Source organism: Aquarana catesbeiana, linkage group LG11, assembly GCF_042186555.1.
Source record: "Aquarana catesbeiana isolate 2022-GZ linkage group LG11, ASM4218655v1, whole genome shotgun sequence".
Classification (NCBI taxonomy): Eukaryota; Metazoa; Chordata; class Amphibia; order Anura; family Ranidae; genus Aquarana; species Aquarana catesbeiana.
The window spans coordinates 143,184,151-143,200,971 of record NC_133334.1 but is presented as its reverse complement, the minus strand read 5'-3'; positions in this window follow the sequence as shown (position 1 = coordinate 143,200,971).

Below are 16,821 nucleotides of genomic sequence, written 5' to 3'. Positions count from 1 at the left end.
ATGGTGTTCCACTCATTGTATCAGGTCTATGAACCTACGGGTACCGTCCGACGCTTGTCTGCCAACCACAAAGCCCACTTGGTCAATATGCACATGTTGTGGGATGATGTCTGAAAGTCGAATGGCCAAGATTTTGGCATAATGCTTGGTGTCAGTGTTTAGCAGGGAGATGGGTCTGTAGCTGGCAAGCTCATCGGTCAGTTTGCCTGGCTTAGGAATAGTGACAATAGTGGCTTGGAGGAATTCTGGTGGGATGGAGCCGGTACTGGCGGTGAAGTTGAAGGAAGGGCCGAGATGGGGGGTGAGCAGCTTAGAGAATGTTTTGTAGTACTCATTGCAGAACCCGTCAGGGCCTGGGGCTTTATGTAGTGGTAAGGCGGCAATGGTTGATTCTACTTCCGTGAGGGAGAACGGGGTGGACAGTTGCTGTAGTTGGTCTTGTGAAAGTGATGGGAGACATATGTCTTTGAGGAAGTTAGTAATGTTGGTGGAGGATGGTGATGGAGCAAGGTTGGAGCTGGTAAGGTTGTATAGTTTAGAGTAGTAAAGTCTAAATTGGTCCGCAATGTCCTTAGGGTTGGTGTGTTTTATGCCACGGTGGTCGGTAAGGTATGGTATTTTAGCTTGAATGAATTTGCGTTTAAGTTGTCTAGCTAGGCTGGAGTGAGACTGTGGAGCGTATAGCAATCATAACTCCTGCTTTTTGTGGAGTTGGCAAAGTAATAGTGCGGGTACTGTTTATGGGAGCGGGGGGGGTTTGCTGGAGGAAAAGTGAGTTTCCTGTACACACAGTATGTCAGAGGTAAGGGCTAAAGCTTCTTTCCATAGTAGATTTCTTTTGTAAGGAGAGTTTAAGCCTTTGGCGTTGATGGAGGTGATGGTGAACGACATCTTGGGAAGTGACTAGAAGGGGAGGTATAGGATTACCGCTGTTAAGTAGTGCACAGTAGTGTGTATAGGCGAGGGTAGACCAGTGATGGTGTTATATAATAAGCAAAACGTAGCCAATGATTCAAGGCAATCAAGTAAACAGTGTTGCAATAAGCACGAGCTATGAAAAACAAAGGTAGAACTATAACCGTAAAGGATATAAACAAGAGACAACAGAAGAGTTTCAAAGTACGTAGCACTTTCTTTTCACTGGGGGAAGAGTGATGAGCGTAACAGGTGGTGCACTCATTAGGGGCATTGTTGAGATGTGCGATTGCAGAATTGGTATATTAAAGGTTTCCAATGCGCACCCGGTGATCAGGGCTAGAGGAGATGAAGGAAGTCATTACTTGCGAGTGGTGTTAGGAGCATAATGCCTGGGATCCTGGGCAAAGGGTGACGGCCTGTGGAGTAGGGGTTCAGGTGGAGGTGAGGAGATTAGACCCCAGTTGAGCATGCATTTGATTCCATCTTTGGGAGTCAGGATATTGGTGATTTGGTTTTGGCATGTGACCACTAGTTTAGTAGGGAAGCCCCATTTGTACGGGATGTTGTGCTTCCTAAGAGTAGTTGTGGTCTTGGAGAATTCTCTTCTCTTTTGAGCAGTAGCAGCAGAGATGTCCTTGTACAAGGATACAGTAGAGTAGGGGTCAGGTAGCGAAGAGGTGGATCTGGCAGCCGCCATGATCTTTTCTTTCACTTGAAAGAAATGGATGCGCGCTAGAATGTCTCTAGGTACTGAGGCAGGGAGGTGTCAATAATCATGTCAGTTTGACCCAATTGGGGGATAAGTGTGAGGAATAGTTGCTGGATGTAGGGGTTCAGTTCGGGAGGCTTAACGGATTCCGGTACACCCCTAAATTTAATGTTGTTCCTCCTCGAACGATCTTCTAAATCAGCGACTTTGGCACGTAAATAGTTAATCTCAGTGTGCTCAGTGATCATGGGCATCCGCCATTTCGTTGTAGGCCGCAGTGTGCTCAGTGAGCGTTTTTTCAATGCCATCAGTGCGGTCCTCCACTTGATCTATTCTGGAATGTAACATGGAGATGGAGGACCGTAATTCATTACGTATATCATGCTGCAATGGAATCAAAATAAGTTTGGGTGTGTGTTCAGATGCTGGCTGGTCAGAGGCAGGTAGTGTGGCTAGGGAGTCAGAGCGTGGTGCTTCAGAGCCTGTGGTTGCTGGGGGATCCCAGTGCTGTTTTTTAAGCTGAGGAGCTTAAATGGGAGAGGGGACTGGAGATTGTGCGGCTCTCTTACCTCGATCAGCAGGTGAGGGCTGAGAGGATTCTGTGTGTGGAGCCGAGCTGTCCATCTCCTCCATGTTGGCAGGGTGTTCCTGTGAGCTCCCGTCGTCTGGCGGTGAGGGACAGGGCGGCGTGCCGGCACCATCTTTGTCAGTTAGCATGTCAGCTCTCCTGAAGTAGTCTGTGAGATGGCACGGCTGATGCAGGCTGCCGGCTCTCCTCCTGGGCATGCCGATCCGGTGCCCACTGATTCCTCTCCTCTCTGGAGTGTCAGAGAGGGGGGATATGCGCTAGTCAGATGCTAATTGCCACTGATTGTCCCTCGGCTGAGCGGAGCAGAGATTTCAAGCAGCCATCTCCCCTCCCCCTTTTGGTGGTATTTTATCACCTCTGCGGTTTTTATTTTTTGCACTATAAACAAAGAGCAACAATTTTGAAACAACGCAATATTTTTTACTATAATAAATATCCCAATTTTTTAAAACAAATTTTCCTCAGTTTAGGCCGATATGTATTCTTCTACATATTTTTGGTAAAAAAAATTACAATAAACATATTGATTGGTTTGCACAAAAGTTATAGCGCCTACAAAATAGGATATTGATTTATGGCATTTTAATATTATTATTTTTTTACTAGTAATGGCGGCGATCTGTGATTTTTTTTATTGTGACTGCGACATTGTGGCAGACAGATTGGACACTTTTGACACTTTTTTGAAACCATTGACATTTATACAGAGATCAGAGCTATAAATAGCCATTGATTACTGTATAAATGTCACTGTCGGGGAAGGGGATAACACTAGGGGACGATCAAGGGGTTAATTGTGTTCCCTCACTGTGTGTTCTAACTGTGGGGGGGATGGGACTCACTGGGGGAGGAGACCAATCGTTGTTCCTATATACTAGGAACACATGACCTGTCTCCTCTCCCCTGACAGGACGTGGATCTGTGTGTTTACACACACAGATCCTTGTTCCCACTCTGTCGCAAGCGATCACAGGTGCCCGGTGGACATCGCTACCACCGGGCACGTGCATTGTCTCCTCAGTGACGTGGCGGGAAGCTGAGGACATCATATGACACCCGCCCAGGATGGGAGATTCCATCTGTGGATGTCATTTGACTATAGCCGGAATGCAAAGTGGTTAAAGAGTAACTCCACTTTCGTGGGGAAAAAAATAGCAAATAAAGAAAAAATAACACAGCGTATACAATTGATACACAAGTCATATTGTAATTGAATGTTATTAAAAAATTACCTTTCCTTTTGAATCTGCAGTGCTGTAATTTTCTGAAAATGCAATGCAATATGGCTACCTGGATGTGTTCTGTACACAGAATATGTACAGAACGCTCCTCACATTTCCTGCTTGTGTGATTGGCTCACTGTCATTTTTTGGTGAGATACTCCCAATGGGAAATCATGTCTAAAGGAATGCAGGTCCAGCAGTTTTTCTCATTAGTGCCCTGCAGGTGCTGGAGCTGATTGATAATTATGAAACCACTGCCATTATATTCCCTTTCCTACATGGACACGGACAAACACACAGTGATTTCTTCAGAATAACAAAAGGTAGGAATCTGCAACAAAGTTTGTTAAAATCCTTGCAATGTACATAAATCACCCAGGGGCGAATGTTTTTTCCCTCAACAAAAGTGGAGTTACTCTTTAAGTTCAGGATGGCCGCTGCGGTTGCAAACACATTAATCTGATCCAATCCAGTTGGTCACAAAGTGGCTGCAACCCAAAACATTGATAGGACCCCAGATGGTAGGGTGGGTCATGATGGACTGGTATCTTCAATCTCTGTTGGTCGACCAGCAACAGTGGGTGTGTCACGGAGACCTGAAAACTGTGGACCAACTGGTGGAAATGGAGGAAGCATAGATGGTGGTTGATAGGCTGCTTGCCCCACCAAACAAAAGGAGCTTGCCTTTTCACATGGGGAAACATTTTTCTTTGAGAAAAAAACATGCCACAAAATCACAGACTTATTCTAATGGGATCTCATAAAAACTTATCCCATTCCTTTGGAGGGGACACTCAGACCCACTGTGCCCCAGTCTCCACGCAATTCTGAGATGTCATATTTGAGGGGATATTAACTGTTGAGAAAAGGGGGTTTGGCCAGATGGGTAGAAAAGGTTTTTGACCTTCAGAGGACATACAGTTGTGCTTAAAAGTTTGAATAACCTGGAAAAAATTATGAAATTGTTGCATTGATATTGGAAATATGACTGATCATGCCAAAAAAAACACACAAATCCCTGTTCTGTGAGGAGAGGAGAGGCAGATCATGAGTACCTAATAGCTAGGAACCACAACCTCTCATCTCCTATAGTCAGTCCTCTCCCCCCACAGTTAGAACACACAGTCAGGGAACACAGTTAACCCCTTGATCGCCCCCTAGTGTTAACTCCTTCCCAGCCAGTGACATTTACACAGTAATCAGTGCATTTTTATAGCACTGATTGTTCTGTCCACCAGATGTTTTATACTGGTTATTTGTACCTGTGTTGTTAAATTTACATGCAAAATGTGTAATTTACTTAAGACGATCATATGTGGTGTGCAGGCTCCACCTAGCGTTCTTTTTTGGTATTGCTGCAGTTCTGTTAATTTGTTTATTTATATGTGTAACTAAGGAAGTTGTCAGCAAGCAGGGAATTCTGGGTAGGATCTTAGCAGGAAGTGAAACAGCCACCATTTTATGAGAAGACAATCAGAAAACAACACATGTATTTCTCTATCTATCGCCATCACCCCTTAGAGAACTTAAAAAGTAAGTTTTTATTATCTCATCTTGTACTGTATATCGTTGTTTATGTAATGTTATGCTGTATTGTATGCAATATTGTATTTATTGAAGTCTATTTCTGTTATTTTGTAGTTTCACCTGGCTTGTTCTAATAAAACTGAAATCTAAGAAATATGGTATCTACAGTTTTTGGGATAAGTAGGTTTAGCTATCTGCTCCTTGAGACAGAACAGTGAAATTTTTAAGCTGACCTCTGAAGGGAAGATAAGCGACTTCAGAAGTCTGTACAGCCCGGGCTACGCAGCATCCATACAGTCAGAAGCCTTAAAGAAACAGGCCTGCGGCAGGCGAAGCAAGCAGCCACGCTACACAGAGACACGCTCTGTCAGGCAGCAACGACACTAGAACAGTCTCTATACAGCAAGACAGCTTCTTCCCCACAGCCATGTCTCACAGCGGGACATCCTCTTACAAAACACGTTTACGAGCAAGCTCATCTAAGTCATCTGTCGCAAATGCAGCAGCTATCGCCCGTTCAAAAGATGAAGCAGCAAAAGCCAGGGCCGCATTCGCAGACCAAGAGTTGCAGATGAAAAAAGAAAAGGCCTGCCTTGATGCAGAAAAGATGAGACAGGAACAAGAGAGAGAGAAGGAAAGAGTACACTTGGAGCAAGAAAGAGTACGCATGGAACAAAAGAGAGCAAGAAAGAGTTTGCATAGAACAAGAGAGAGCAAGAAAGAGTACTTATGGAACAAGAGAGAGAGAAGGAAAAAATACGCCTGGAAGAAGAGCTAGCCCAGCAGGAAGCATCTCTGAAATTGCAGCAAGCTATCTTAGAAGCTAACATGGAGAAGCTGGCAGTAGAAAGAGCCGCCGCCGCCATTGCAGAAGCAGAAGCTTTAGAAGCAGCCGTCTACGATGAACCAAGAGTAGGCGGTAGCATACCCGGTCTAGAAGAGGACCAACAAGATTCTACACAACGCACGTCAGATTACGTCTACCAGCACTGGATCCCAAGCAGCATCCCACAACAAGAAATTAAATATGACGTCAGTGAGTCACATCAAATAAAGCAGCAACTAAATGACCTGGGACCCCAATGCTACAAGCAAGAAAAATCCAGAGTTCCAGACTTTCCCATTCCAACCAAACCTTCTACTCCGCAAGGTACCCAGCCTTCATACAAGCATCAAACACCAGTCTTCACTATAAAGGTGTATGCAACGAACCGGTACGAACTGCCAACCTTTTGTAAGTTTGAACCCAGCTCGCCTAAAGAAGAGACTTTTACCAAGTATGCCTTTACACCGCACCACAATACATCAGCAGCCTACCCCAATGCCAATCAGGCTACTGTAGACTTTGCCAAGTTCCTGGCCAAAAGAGAGTTAGTTACTCAAGGACTTGTCAAATTTAGTGTTCACCCTCAACACTACAGGGCGTGGCGATCTGCTTTCCAGAGTGTCATTCAAGGTCTAGATCTATCCCGCAGGGAACAGATAGAACTCCTTGTGAAGTGGCTTGGCAATGATTCTGCTGAACATGCCAAAAGGATCAGAGACATTAATATAAACCACCCTGAGATAGGCCTTACAAACATCTGGAACAGACTGGATAGATGTTATGGCTCACCAGAGGCTATAGAGAGTACACTGTTTAAAAGGATAGAAGACTTCCCAAAAATACCTAGCAGAGGTTACCAAAGACTCAGAGAATTCAGTAACCTGTGTATGGAGTTACAAGTTGCTAAAGCAGAAGGAGACTTACCTGGCCTTTCTTATCTTGACTCTTGACTAGAGGTATTAACTCCTTAGCACAAAAACTTCCTTATGAGTTACACGAAAGATGGATTACTCATGGCTGTAACTACAAACGAAAACACAATGTGCCTTTTCCACCCTTTAGTGAGTGTGTGGACTTTGTAGACAGACAAGCAGGAATGAAAGATGACCCCAGCTTCATTTTTACAGTGTCTTATACCACTTCTTCTGGCCCTAAACAACTCAGAGCTCCAGTAGCAGTGCACAAAACTAACATTTCTTCCCACAGATTTGTAGAGTCTCAGCCAGAGGATCAAGACAGCGACCCTACTAAGTTCTGCCCTCTACATAAGATGCCACATCCTCTTCTGGAATGCAGAGCCTTCAGGACAAAGACCATCCAGGATCGCAAAGCTTTCCTCAAAGAGAACAACATCTGTTACAAGTGCTGCTCTTCGTCCACACATTTCGCCAAGGATTGTAAGTTCCATGTCAAATGTACAGAATGTGACAGTACAGAGCACAACACAGCTCTACACCCAAGGCCTACTCCAAGAACTTTCCCACCTGTTCATAGGGACAAGGAGCAAGGCAGGGAGACCAAAGACTCTAGCACAGACACCATAGCAATCACTTCACAGTGTACTGAAGTTTGCAAAGGAAGTACAAGTGGCAGATCCTGCTCTAAAACCTGTCTTGTGAGAGTTTATCCAAAAGGACGCAGAGACAAAGCAGTCAAGCTCTACGTCATCTTGGATGATCAGAGTAACAAGTCACTAGCTAGATCTATGTTTTTTGACATTCTAAACCTTAAAGGCCCCAGCAGTCCTTACTCCCTTAAGACTTGTGCAGGTACAGTGGAAACAGTGGGGAGAAGAACTGACGGCCTACAAATTGAATCTATGGATGGTAAGACATGCTGTGACAGACCTAGCCGGGAGAGAGACTTTTGGAGGGGACTGAATGCTAGCCTCTTGCCGATCGATCGTGGGCCCTGGCATTTGGGGGAACGATGCTCTTTGTGAGCTGTATGCCTGGGGACCCTTGAGGTGGTATTACTGTGGATTCGGGTCCTGGTCCCCCAGGACACACAGACTCTGGGGACCCTGGATTTGCCATATAAGAAATAGTGGCTGATTCATAATGCTGGGACAAATACTGTTAGGAGATGCTGATGTCAATTCCAGCAACTGTCTGTCTGTTGCCTGCTAGAATGTGTATTGTAAATAAGTCTCTAGTATGGGATCTAAGAGTCATTAGATCCCCATTGTTGTTTGTGTTAATTAACTCTGCTATTGTGATAATGTTGATTGGGGTTCTGAGCTACAAGACGGCCAGTCTGGCCTAAAGGTCATGTATGAGTCATCTAGGCTGTCTAAAGGGATTTAGTTAATTAGCCCATGTTAATTAGGTTTCTGGTCACAGGGGTATGTTCAGAGTAATATGAGCCGGAGGTACGCACCTCCTCTTTTATTGTATAAAAGAGCCTGTATTTGTCAATAAAGAGAGATTCCTGTTTGAACTTACATACAGCCTGCCTGGTGTTTGTTCTGAGCTACACAACTGGATTAGAACGGCACATAGCTGTAGTTCTAGTCCCGGAACATCGGATGACCGAACCATCAGATGTTGCGATCTGCAATCTGATTCTATAGCCACAGAGGAGTGTCGGGAGAGTAGAATCGAGCGAGCAAGGGGCTCGTTACACATGCCTACCCTTACTGACCATAATAGAGTGCAACCAGATGCCAGACAACAGATCAGAGATTCCCACGCCAGACGCAGCAGCTCACCAAACTCACTTGAGTCACATAGCACATCTCATACCGGAACTAGATGATCAGGCTCAGATAATCTTACTCCTAGGGAGGGGTATCTTGCAAGTCCACAAAGTAAGAAAACTGATCAACGGTCATAAAAATGCCCCATATGCCCAAAAACTGGATCTCGGGTGGGTCATTATAGGTGATGTTTGCCTGGGAGGTGCACACAAACCTGCATCTGTTTATAACCAGCTCACTAGTACCCTCGAGAATGGTCGTCCTACTCTTTTCCAACCCTGTCAGAATCACATCCTCATAAAGGAGTTACCACACAACAACCCTGTACCTCTTCCCTTTCTAAGTCCCCTCTGTGACAGCAATACCTATGACGAAGACCAAAGCGACTTAGGAAGCACGGTGTTCCAGAGAACAAAGGAAGATAACCAGGTAGCAATGTCCATTGAGGATAGGCTCTTCTTAGAAGTTATGGAAAAGAGTATGGAGAAAGATGGGACTAATAGCTGGGTTGCACCTCTTCCCTTTAGACCACAAAGACGATGTTTGCCTAACAACAGAGAACTAGCATATAAACGTCTCACTTCCCTAAGACACAATCTTCAAAGGAAACCAGAGATGAAAGAACATTTCTTTTCCTTCATGGAGAAAATATTCCAGAATGGTCATGCTGAGATAGCCCCAAACCTCAAAGACTCAGAGGAATGTTGGTATTTACCCATATTTGGGGTCTATCACCCTAAGAAGCCAGGGCAGATTAGAGTGGTGTTCGATTCCAGCGCCAAACATGAGGGTGTCTCTCTAAATGATGTCCTTCTCTCTGGCCCTGACCTTAACAACAGACTATTAGGAGTACTTCTTTGCTTTCGCAAGGATTCAGTCGCATTCATGGTAGACATACAGCAAATGTTCTATTGCTTTCTTGTTAAAGAAGAACACCATAATTTTTTGAGGTTTCTCTGGTTCAGGGACAACAACCCCTCTGGAGACATCACAGAATACCGCATGAGGGTACACATATTTGGCAACAGTCCTTCCCCTGCAGTTGCTATATATGAAAGGGAGAGTAAGTGCAGCACAATAAATACATAAATAAATGAATAAAGTCCCCAATGCTCAATATAGGCAGATCCACTTAAAACTTTCAATGGCCAGAGGAGATGGGATCTTGTGTGCAGTAAATCAATATGCGCTTACCAGAAGATGTGGACCTCTGCAAGGCAGGGGTCAAACTCGCATATATCCCCTCAGGAATGATGACCTCCTGGATGTTGTCACTGGAACGGAACACAGCCGGCAGAGATTCCTGGTATCCACAAACAAAGCCAAACTTCCAGCAGAAGGAGCCCCAAGGAATACAGGCATCCGGATCCTGGTGTCCCCCCGAGTATCTCCAAGGTATCAGAAATGAAAGCACAGAAAGGGGATGCTATCTAAGAGTAATCCGTTTATTTAAAAAAAAACAAAACACTAATGTGTGCAGGCGCTCACAGGCGCTGGGACATATAAAATCGTATGAAATCGTATAAAACTGTCGGGCTGCGGTGCACAAGCAGTCCCGACATACAGAGAGAAGCAGTGGGTGACGTCTGTATAGAAAGCTCCGCCCCCCATACGCGGCGTTACGTCCTATTGGACTTTGTCAGCGAGGGGTGGAGCCTGACGATCACCCGGCATGTTAAATACTCAGCGGACTGTGTCTGATTAGGCTCAGGAACACACGGAAGTAAAAAGGCTTCCTTAGTGACCGGACCTTAGCAACGACTTGTCCACTATACAGAACCGACGCTGAGAAAAAGCCTATGCGGTGGGACCGGAAACCAAATGTTTTGTTTTCTTTAATGGGGACACACACCACCTTGCCACACATGGACACAAAAGGCCACATTTAAGAATTTATTAAAAATACCTAAAAAGGGTAAAAAAGTTAATTAAATAAAATAGAATGATATACTTAAAATAAAATAAACGTCATTCTATCATATATTTGTACTAAAAAAATTCATAATGACAGGAACAAAGTCTCCCGCTGCCACCTCTGTATATATGAAAAAGCAATCAGCATAAAAAATTCAACATATGAAAATATAAAAGATAATATAAAAGATAATTGTTTGCAAAACATATTGCAGATAAATACCCCACTTTAATCGGACTGTTATACGACTATTTATTAGATATAAAACAGTTTAAGTCGAATTCTACATTCAACCCCTTAGGGAACAGAACCTGAGTCTCATGGATCCACATGGATTCACGCTGGCTCAATTGTCTGATGTAGTTGCCCCCCCCTCCAATGTGAATTGACTTTTTCAATGCCCCAAAATTTTAAATGTCTAGGATTATGATCGTGGTACCTCCTAAAGTGTTTAGAGACATTATGTGTAATAAGTCCTTTTTTAATATTGTTCAGTTGCTATATATGGCCTCAGACACTCTGCTAGAGAGGGAGAGTCAGAGTATGGGTCAGATGTCAGACAGTTTGTAGACAAGAATTTCTATGTAGACGATTGCTTGAAATTATACCCACAAATGAAGCCGCAATCAGTCTCCTCAAAAGAACTCAGGCAATGCTTGCTTGTTCCAACTTAAGACTCCACAAGATTGCTTTCAACAGTAGAGAAGTTTTAGAAGCCTTTCCTGTCCAAGATCGTTCTAACGAGTTAAAGGAATTAGATCTAGGCACAGACTCACTTCCCATGCAACGCAGGCTTGGTTTGCTTTGGGACTTAAAATCTGACACATTTACTTTCCAAGTAAACACAGAAGAAAAACCTTTTACTCGTAGAGGTGTCCTGTCTACCATAAACAGCCTGTATGATCCCTTAGGCTTTGCAGCACTTGTCACCATCCAAGGTAAGGCACTACTGAGAGACTAGGGATGAGCTTCGAGTTCGAGTCGAACTCATGTTCGACTCGAACATTAGCTGTTCGCAAGTTCGCCAACAGCGAACAATTTGGGGTGTTCGCGGCAAATTCGAATGCCGCAGAACACCCTTTAAAAGTCTATGGGAGAAATCAAAAGTGCTAATTTTAAAGGCTTATATGCAAGTTATTGTCATAAAAAGTGTTTGGAGACCCGGGTCCTACCCCAGGGGACATGGATCAATGCAAAAAAAAAGTTTTAAAAACGGACGTTTTTTCAGGAGCAGTGATTTTAATAATGCTTAAAGTCAAACAATAAAAGTGTAATATCCCTTTAAATTTCGTACCTGGGGAGTGTCTATAGTATGCCTGTAAAGGGGCACATGTTTCCCGTGTTTAGAACAGTCTGACAGCAAAATGACATTTGGAAGGAAAAAACCCATTTAAAACTACCCGCGGCTATTGCATTGCCGACAATACACATAGAAGTTCATTGATAAAAATGGCATGGGAATTCCCCACAGGGAAACCCCGAACCAAAATTAAAAAAAAAAATGACGTGGGAGTCCCCCTAAATTCCATACCAGGCCCTTCAGGTCTGGTATGGATATTAAGGGGAACCCCGGCCAAAATTTAAAAAAAAAATGATGTGGGGTTCCCCCTAAATTCCATACCAGACCCTTCAGATCTGGTATGGATTTTAAGGGGAACCCCGCGCCAAAAAAAAAAAAAAAATGGCGTGGGGTCCCCCCAAAAATCCATACCAGACCCTTATCCGAGCACGCAAACTGGCAGGCCGCAGGAAAAGAGGGCGGGACGGGAGTGCGGCCCCCCCTCCTGAACCGTACCAGGCCACATGCCCTCAACATTGGGAGGGTGCTTTGGGGTAGCCCCCCAAAACACCTTGTCCCCATGTTGATGAGGATAAGGGCCTCATCCCCACAACCCTGGCCAGTGGTTGTGGGGGTCTGCGGGCGGGGGGCTTATCGGAATCTGGAAGCCCCCTTTAACAAGCTCTTCTGGTTCTTCCTCTGGCGTTCTCGTCCAGCATCTCCTCCGCGGCGTCTTCTATCTTCTTCTCTTCGGGCCGCTCCGCACCCATGGCATGGGGGGAGGCTCCCGCTCTTCTCTTCATCTTCTTCTTCATCCTCTTCTCTTCTTCCTTCTTCTCTTCTTCTCTTCTTCATTTTCTTCTCCGGGCCGCTCCGCATCCATGCAGGCATGGAGGGAGGCTCCCGCTGTGTGACGGCGTCTCCTTGTCTGATGGTTCTTAAATAACGGGGGGCGGGGCCACTCGGTGACCCCGCCCCCTCTGACGCACGGGACATGATGGGACTTCCCTGTGGCATTCCCCATGACGTCACAGGGAAGTCCTGTCAAGTCACCGTGCATCAGAGGGGGGCGGGGTCACCGGGTGGCCCCGCCCCCCGTTATTAAAGAACCGTCAGAAGAAGATGAAGAGAAGAGCGGGAGCCTCCCCGCATGCCATGGGTGTGGAGCGGCCCGAGGAGAAGAAGATAGAAGACGCCGCGGAGGAGATGCTGGACGAGAATGCCGGAGGAAGAACCAGAAGAGCCAGAAGAACCAGAAGAAGAAGAAGATGAAGGAAGATAGAAGAAAGAAGAAGCATTTAAATAAAGGAATTGTCAAAAACTGTCTCTTGTCATTTTTAACATTTTTGACAGTTTTTTAGTGAAATGGTAGGGGTAAGTACCCCCTTACCATTTCACACAGGGGGGGGCGGGATCTGGGGGTCCCCTTGTTAAAAGGGGGCTTCCAGATTCCGATAAGCCCCCCGTCCGCAGACCCCCACAACCACCGGCCAGGGTTGTGGGGATGAGGCCCTTGTCCTCATCAACATGGGGACAAGGTGTTTTGGGGGGCTACCCCAAAGCACCCTCCCAATGTTGAGGGCATGTGGCCTGGTATGGTTCAGGAGGGGGGGGCGCACTCTCGTCCCCCCCTCTTTTCCTGTGGCCTGCCAGGTTGCGTGCTCGGATAAGGGTCTGGTATGGATTTTTGGGGGGACCCCACGCCGTTTTGTTTTGTTTTTTTTTGGCACGGGGTTCCCCTTAAAATCCATACCAGACCTGAAGGGTAAGGGTCTGAAGACTCACTAACAGCTCTATCCAACCTTAAAATTCCACGACCTTATGCTCCTCTGTCATCTGCTAATGTTCAGATGCAAAGACTTTGTGTGTTTTCGGATGCTTCTGTTAAAGCAATTGCTGCTGTAGCTTATCTGAAAACCATAGACACTAGGTGTCTATAGACACTTGCAATCAGAGGCCCAGTGAAACTCTTTCATTCTGACAGAGGGTTTAACTTTGTAGGAGCAGTAAAAGAACTTCAAATTCCTTCTAATTTAGATGTTCTCAGAGTAGAAAGATACTTGAGTTAACAAGACTGCACGTGGATCTTCAACCCACCTCACTCTTCTCACATGGGAGGTGTTTGGGAGAGGATGATAGGCATAGCCCGCAGAATTCTTGACTCTATTTTCCTACAAGTAGGAACTGCAAGGCTTACTCACAAATGTTTAGTGAAATTTATGGCAGAGGTTACAGCTATCATTAACGCCAGACCTTTGACATCCATTTCAAGTGACTCTGAGGATCCAGTGGTTCTCACACCTGCCATGTTATTCACGCAAAAGACTAGTCTTGCCGGTGCTACAGCTGGAGAATTTTGTGAGAAGGACCTTTACAAAGGTCAATGAAGACAAGTACAAACCCTTGCCAATACCTTCTGGAACCGGTGGAGGGAACAATATATATCTAATTTACAAGTAAGGAGAAAGTGGCACACTGAAAAGCCTATTCTTAAACCTGGTGATGTTGTGCTCATGAAAGATTGCCAGACACTAAGGAATATGTGACCTTTAGGTTTGATCACCAAAGTACTGCCAAGCAAGGATAATCATGTCTGTAAGGTCGAGGTTAAGATCTTTCAACAGAATGAGGCTAAAGTATTCTTGAGACCAGTGACCGAACTTATTCTGTTACTTTCTCCGGAGGACTCTGTTAGTGAGATCACTTGATGTCAGGCGGGGAGTGTTCTGTCCACCAGATGTTTTATACTGGTTATTTGTACCTGTGTTGTTAAATTTACATGCAAAATGTGTAATTTACTTAAGACAATCATATGTGGTGTGCAGGCTCCATCTAGCCTTCTTTTTTGGTATTGCTGCAGTTCTGTTTCTTTGTTTATTTGTATGTGTAACTAAGGAAGTTGTCAGCAAGCAGGGAATTTTGGGTAGGATCTTAGCAGGAAGTAAAACAGCCACCATTTTGTGAGAAGACATTCAGGAAACAACACATGTATTTCTCTATCTATCGCCATCACCCCTTAGAGAACTTAAAAAGTGAGTTTTTATTATCTCATCTTGTACTGTATATCGTTGTTTATGCAGTGTATGCTGTATTGTATGCAATATTGTACTTATTGAAGTCTATTTCTGTTATTTTGTAGTTTCACCTGGCTTGTTCTAATAAAACTGAGATCTAAGAAATATGGTATCTACAGTTATTGGGACAACAAGGTTTAGCTATCTGCTCCTTGAGACAGAACACTGATCTCTGTATAATTGCCAATGGTTTCAAAAATGTGTCAATAGTGTCCGATGTGTCCGCCGTAATGTTGCAGTCCCGCTAAAAATCACAGATCACCACCATTACTAGTAAAAACAATGATAATAATAAAAATGCCATAAATCTTTCCCCTATATTGTAGAAGCTATAACTTTTGCGCAAACCAATCAATACACGCTGATTGTGATTTTTATTACCAAAAATAAGAATACATATCAGCCTAAACTGAGAAAAAAATTTGCTTTTTTAAAAAAAAAATTGGGGATATTTATTATAGCAAAAAGTACAAAATATTGTGTTTTTTTTCAAAATTGTCACTCTTTTTTTGTTTATAGCGCAAAAAATAAAAACCGCAGAAAATATCAAATACCACCTAAAGAAAGCTCTATTTGTGGGAAAAAAAAGGACGTCAATTTTGTTTGGGTACATTGTCGCATGACCACGCAATTGTCAGTTAAAGTGACACAGTGCTGAATTGCAAAAAATGGCCTGGTCATTGAGCAGCCAAATCTCCTGGGGCTGAAGTGGTTTATTGACTATTCCCAAGAGAGAATACATTTAGTTCAGCTAATTGTTCCTGTTTTTAATCATGCATTTGTGTGATTATAATGTCTTCTAGTCATCTCAAGTAAATACCATTACTTACAAGTATCATCTATTTTATGTGTGCATTTAAAGTAAAAGTATGGTAGAACAGAGAAAAATATTTTGGATATTCCATTTTGACTGAACTCCAACAACTGGGGACTGAGAAAACCAAGGTGCATATCACTGACCAGTTCAACTGGCCAGAGTTGAAAGCTGGGATAAGCAAATACTATACATTTATTCACATGCCAGATATCCACTCTAGTGTCACACTTCTGCAGCTCTTGGTGCCCCTGCTGCCCCAGCCTATAACATAAGTTCTGTTGAACAGATAGTGATGGCTTTTGTAGGCTCCTCTAGTGAAAACTGAGGTCACCGATACATACCAGTGATCCTTCTCTATGCCATATGAAACCCTGAGGCTGTTCCTCTGTGAAATAGTTTGTCTGAAGCTATTGCCAGAACACTGGTCCAAATGTTTACTGAAATGGGTTTTTCTAAAGAAATTTCTACTAACCAGTGCACACCAGTCATGTCAAAGGTAATGGCAGATATGTGCAAGTTGTCCCAGATTGGCCAGCTGTGCACATCTGTCTACCATCAGCAGATGGGTAAGCCTGGTTAAATTCTTCACCAAGAATATAAAGACCATGCCTGATCAGGTAGCGCAAAATAAAGGGTAAGGCTGGGTCTACCTTTTGCCAGCATGCCTGTTTACCATAAGTGATGTGCCTAAGGCCTCCACTGGGTTTTTACCTTTCAATTTGGTATGTACAGTATGAGAGACTACAAGGTTCGCTTGACATAGTGAGGGAAGAGTGGGAGAGTAAAGCCTCGTACACACGATCGGATTTTCGTCAGGGAATTATGTGATGACTAGGGATGAGCTTCGAGTTCGAGTCGAACTCATGTTCGACTCGAACATCGGCTGTTCGCAAGTTCGCCGGACAGCGAACACTTTGGGGTGTTCGCGGCAAATTCGAATGCCGCGGAACACCCTTTAAAAGTCTATGGGAGAAATCAAAAGTGCTAGTTTTAAAGGCTTATATGCAAGTTATTGTCATAAAAAGTGTTTGGGGACCTGGGCCCTGCCCCAGGGGACATGGATCAATGCAAAAAAAGTTTGAAAAACGGGCTTTTTTTCAGGAGCAGTGATTTTAATAATGCTTAAAGTCAAACAATAAAAGTGTAATATCCCTTTAAATTTCATAGCTGGGGGGTGTCTATAGTATGCCTGTAAAGGGGCACATGTTTCCCGTGTTTAGAACAGTCTGACAGCAAAATGACATTT